This window comes from Sus scrofa, chromosome 10 (genome assembly GCF_054392235.1).
Source record: "Sus scrofa isolate SSC_HxYL_T2T_F1_AM1 chromosome 10, Sscrofa_HxYL_maternal_Yorkshire_Landrace_v2.0, whole genome shotgun sequence".
NCBI lineage: Eukaryota > Metazoa > Chordata > Mammalia > Artiodactyla > Suidae > Sus > Sus scrofa.
The window spans coordinates 31,397,167-31,403,166 of record NC_139392.1 but is presented as its reverse complement, the minus strand read 5'-3'; the positions used below and the strand labels follow the sequence as shown (position 1 = coordinate 31,403,166).

Sequence of the window (6,000 nt, the reverse complement as noted above, 5' to 3'; positions counted from 1 at the left end):
TGAGTCTCTATTTTATTGATTTCTTCTTTGATCTTTATAATTTCCTTCCTTCTGCTGCCTTTAGGACTTTTTTGTTCTTCTTTTTCTAATTCATTTATGTGGCGGGTTATGTTGTCAATTTGGGATCTTTCTTCTTTTTTGAGAAAGGCCTGTATTGCTATGAATTTCCCTCTGAGCACTGTTTTCGCAGCATCCCATAGATTTTGATAGGTGGTGTCTTCATTATCATTTGTTTCAAGGTAGTTTTTAATTTCCTTCTTGATTTCCTCATTGACCCATTGGTTTTTTAGTAGCATGTTGTTTAGTCTCCATGGAGTAGGTTTTTTCTCTTTCCTTTTCCCATGGCTGGTTTCTAATTTCATGGCATTGTGGTCAGAGAAGATACTTGAGATAATTTCTATGCTCCTAAATGTATTGAGATTCGCTTTGTGTCCCAATATGTGGTCGATTCTTGAGAATGTTCCATGAGCATTTGAGAAGAATGTGTATTCTGCTTTTTTTGGATGTAGTGTCCTGAAGATATCAATTAAGTCTAACTTTTCTATTGTTTCCTTTAGGATCTCTGTTGCTTTATTGGTTTTCTGTCTAGAGGATCTGTCCATTGATGTGAGGGGGGTATTTAGGTCTCCTACTATGATTGTATTCTCATCAATATCTCCCTTTATGTCTGTTAATATTTGTTGTATGTATCTGGGTGCTCCTATATTTGGGGCATATATGTTGATGATAGTAACATCCTCTCCTTGGATGGATCCCTTAATCATTAAGTAGTGTCCTTCTTTGTCTTTATGTCTTTTGTTTTAAAGTCTATTTTGTCTGATATGAGCATTGCAACTCCTGCTTTTCTGTCATGTCTATTGGCGTGAAATATTTTTCCCCACCCTTTCACTTTCAATCTATATGTATCTTTTGTCCTAAGGTGAGCTTCTTGTAGGCAGCATATTGAAGGTTTTTGCCTTTTTATCCACTCAGCCACTCTATGTCTTTTGATTGGGGCATTCAGTCCATTGACATTTAAGGTGATAATTGATAGATGATTATTTATTGCCATTTGGAACCTCGTGTTCCAGTTGATTCTATGGTTCTCCATTCTTCCTTTCTTTCTTTTTTTTTTTTTTTTTGATTGGATGGTCTCCTGTTGTTATCTGCTTGAGTGTATTTTTTTTCATATTTTGCAAATGCAATATTTGGTTTTGGCTTGTGGTTGCCCTGTTTTTTAAGTATTCTAACCCCTTCCTATAAATGTATAATTGTGTGTTTTATCCTGATGGTCCTGTAAGTTCAAATACTTCATTATTATATTAAAATTAAGAAGAGAAACATACAAACAAACAAACAAAAAGGGTCTATTTATTTCCTAACATCCCTTGTCCACATTTTATGGTTTTGATGACTCAAAAATATGGAACGCTTCACAAATTTGCGTACCATCCTTGCACAGGGGCCATGCTAATCTTCTCTGTATCTTTACAATTTTAGTATATGTGCTGCCAAAGCGAGCACAAGGCTCTGAATTTTAAGAGTATAACAGTTTTCCAATCATATATAGATAAAAACTTGCAGAGCACAGAATAACATTTGTCTTGTTGGAGGTTTATAGGAACATCATGACATGACGTAAGTGGACAGCTGCAAGAAAAAAATGTTGAGACACCAAGAAATTTGCAACAATGATCTCCACATCATTCATTTAATATAAAAAAAGCCTGAATTCTGACTTGAGTTAAATAGACTTCTAAGATACTAATTCATTATTTTCTTGGTCTGCTGACTTCCCCTATACAGTCACTATACCTGGCCCCAACATCACATCCCCCAAATTATTGGCCTGCTGTGTGTTGAGCAGAATGAGTTTGGACTGCATAACAATAGAACTATTCTGTGTCTTGATTGTGCTTTTGGTTACACAGCTATATGCATTTGTTAAAGTTCTCAGGGAACTTTAAAAGTACATTTTAATTTACATGTAAATTTACAATGTACTATATGCTAGTTAAAAATACTTTTAAAATACTCTCAATTAACAAAAGCATCATTATGATATTATGCTTGGCCATTCCCCTGATCCAGTCTAAAGCATGCATTTCATCATCATTTACCAACCAATTTCCCTTGACAATTCCATTTCCAAGGTCAGCCTGCATGTTTAGAAATAATCAGAGTTAGATATGACAGGAGGTCTTTGTTGCTGCCCAGAGTCATTTGTTTGATCAGACACTCTCATGCTCTCAGTCAAAACAGACTATAGAGAGGGACACATAGAAAATGTTCAATAATTTTAGAGCAAAATACACGCCATTTTTTATGCAACATATATTAGAATATTTTCACAATGCTGTAAAATTGTGCTGTGTTTCAAAAAAATTAAAACACATCAAGATGGGAGAACAACTCATTCTTCTTTACAAGGACATTTATAAATAATTAGCAAACTTTGTCTTAATTACAAAATTTAGAGGAGTTTATTATTGTGATTGCATGAAGGTTCAAATTAAATTTTGATACACAGACAGATATTGTACTGATACAGATATTATTAATCATAACCTCTTGGAACAGTTTTCCCAACTTTGAGATACTATTTTAAATGATGGCAAAAGGGGTCATATTCTTTGTAAGCCAACTTGTAAAGAAAATATGCAAAACCTGCAGGTTTAACAATGCTTTATGATGTAAAAATCATATAGGAACAGCACCAAAGTTGATAACATAATGCAACATTGTTTAAATGTAAGATATTTGTGTGAAGACTACTCTCTAATATCTGGCTGTAGAATATCATAATTATGAAAGCCACAACTACAGAAACAGAAAGTCTTTTCTTTGAAATTTCAGTAGGTCATTCTAAGACATTGCTTATTATTCTCCCATTGTTACACAGAGTATATTAAACTCCTGCAAAGTCCTAATGAAATGTGTCTGTACTCACAGCTGTCTATAGTTATGAGTCCAAATATATGCACAGCAAAACAAACAAACAAACAAACAAACAAACAAAAAACACCTTTGGAACACCCAAAGTGGTCAGTCATACTACCCTCATTAAAATATCAAAACCTGGAGTTCCCGTCATGGCGCAGTGGTTAACGAATCTGACTAGGAACCAGAAGGGTGTGGGTTCGATCCCTGCCCTTGTTCAGTGGGTTAATGATCCGGCATTGCTGTGAGCTGTGGTGTAGGTCACAGATGCGGCTCGGATCCTGCATTGCTGTGGCTCTGGCGTAGGCTGGTGGCTACAGCTCCGATTCCACCCCTAGCCTGGGAACCTCCATATGCCACGAGAGTGGCCCAAGAAATGGTAAAAAGACAAAAAAAAAATCAAAACCTGCATTGCTGAGAAACATTTCTTCCTACAAAAGAACTTCTGCCTCAGCAGAAAAGACACTAAAAATGAAATATCCACAACCAAATATTGTAAAATATTAACACTGTAACTATTTCATCTTTTAAAATCACATTCAAGCCTTTACCATAAAACATTTATTTACTTGACACAGCAACATTTCTGGTTGATAAGAATACTACTGTGCTCTTAAAGTAATAATATCAGGGAGTTCCTGTTGTGGCTCAGTGGTTAGTGAATCCAAGTAGGAACCATGAGGTTGTGGGTTCAATCCTTGGCCTTGCTCAGTGGGTTAAGGATCCGACATTGCTGTGAGCTCTGGTGTAGAGCTGGCATCTGTAGCTCCGATTCGACCCCTAGCTTGGGAATCTCCATATGCCATGGGAGTGGCCAGGCACAGCTTGGATCCCATGTTGCTGTGGCTCTGGTGTTGGCTGGCAGCTGTAGCTCTGATTCGACCACTAGCCTGGGAACCTCCATATGCCATGGGAGTGGCCAAAGAAATGGCAAAAGACAAAAAAATTAAAGTAATAACATCACAGGGCCAGGTTTCTTATATCTTCTTGCTTTTCAAGTTATAACATCTGCATCCTTCCAAGAATGAAAGGAAGGGCAAACACTTCTTGAACATCCACATGCATCTCTTTAACCAAACTTGAGCCATCTCCTCACACCAGCTGGAAAGAAGGCTGAGAAATGGAATATTTCAAATATCCAAACTACGCAGTTAATTTTTTTCTTTGTTTCAGATTTTACTTTTGTTTACAACCATTTAACATGAAAGAAAACCATTATTTGCTTATGAGTCTTATGAAAACAGGCCACACTCTGGATTTGACCAATGATCCATAGTATGCCAACTCATGAAGCAGAGAGTAAATTGTGTGGAGATAGATGATTTCACCTCTTAAGAAAGTTACTTTTTTTAGGATTGTCAGAAAAGGTCCCAAACTTGTGGCTCTTAGGACTTTTCAGCCTCTTACTCTCTCTGACACAGGAATCAAGAATATTGTACCATACTCTGAGGAGACCCACCGTGGTTCTTGGATTATTTAGTGATGATGGATGTCATGTACAGTTAAATTTGTTTGGAGATAAAAGATTTACACTTGTATATCCTCAGCATGTCTACAACATCTTCTACATCTTTTTATGTGAATCTCTGTATTAGTTTTCTCTTCTGTTTTAATAAATTACCACAAATTGAGTGACTTAAACCAGAACACACTTATTAACTTATAGCACCTTAGGTCACAGGTCCAAAATATGTCTCACTGACAAAAATCAGTGTTGACAAGGCTGTATTTCTTCTTGTGTGCTTTAGTGGGGATCCAGTTATTCTTGTTCAATTACATTATTGGTAAGGTTCAGTTCCTTGAGGTTCTAACATTGAAGATGTTGTTTCCTTGCTGGCTGCAGGAAAAAGTCATTCTCAAGTTCTGGAGATGATGACAGTTCTTGAGAATGAAATTGGGAGGATGACTCTAACTGACAGGAGCTCATTTTCTTTATAAGGTCAGTTCAAAGGCTTAACTATTTTAAACTCTATAAAAAGAGTTAAGTCATGGAAGAGAGGCAAGCACATTAATGCAGTACAATTGGATGGATTGGATAATTTAAAATAAAATTTCTATCATATTTCTATATTTTTAAATTAATAGATAAGTTGAAATTTGCAAATTGGCATAGGATTGTTTTGGGTACAGTGATGAAAAAGCAAAATAATTCAAAGTAAATTAATATGGGGCCAAAATTACTAAGTAGATTATGGAGATATCTGCCAAGTAAATGGGTTGAGACCAGTAGAAAATTCTGGTATAACATGCACTTAGTAACAGAACTAAGGGCCTGAAAGTTTTCTCTTGGTATTGCAATTAGAGTAATTCTACAGGAGTATACACTGGGTTTAATAAATATGCTCCCAATTTTTTTGTTCTCTGAAAGCTCTATATTTTGTCAGGGTCCTGAGATAGGGGATAGCAATATTAATCTGCCCATTCACTCATTTGGTCCCTCCTTCAAACATTCATTACTAAACTTCTTTTGGATACTTTCCATGTCATAGAATCAAAGAATGCAAAACATATACAAGGGTGAAGAAATAGGCAGTAATTTGGGTAAATAATATTGTATATTTTCAATAATTTAATCCAAAAATCTTAACAGATTCAATTATGGTTTTTAATGAAAAAATGTGATGCAATTTGATGTTTATTCATAAGACAGGGTTATTATTTAGGCCTAGAGAATTAAAGATAATTTGCCTAATTAAAGACAGTAAATTGTGGATTAGCATTTAACAGTGTATCAAGGATTTCCTGCTGTGGCTCAGTGAGTTAAGAAACTGACTAGTATCCATGAGGATGTGGATGGATCCCTGGCATTTCTCATGGTGTTGCCATGAGCTGTGGGGTAGGTTTCAGGTGTGGCTCAGATCTGACATTGCTGTGGTTGTGGCATTGGTTGGCAACTGCAACTCTGATTCCACCCCTGGCCTGAGAACTTCCATATGCCATGGGTGGGGCCCTAAAAAGACACCAAAATATATTTTTTTAGGTATCTTAAAATACATTAAAACAAATGTATATAGTGATGAGCTTCTTAAACAGAGAGTGTAAAGATATAAAATACTTCTCTGATACTGTGTGGCAAACAGC

General features: G+C 36.0%; 1 non-coding gene across 1 annotated transcript; it reads right to left on the bottom strand.

Moving 5' to 3' along the window:
- Nucleotides 1-1,396: 1,396 nt before the first annotated feature.
- Nucleotides 1,397-1,503, bottom strand: LOC146398925 (U6 spliceosomal RNA). The gene has a single exon (XR_014818465.1). It is a non-coding gene; the product is annotated as a U6 spliceosomal RNA (small nuclear RNA).
- Between the last annotated feature and the right edge of the window lie 4,497 nt (nt 1,504-6,000).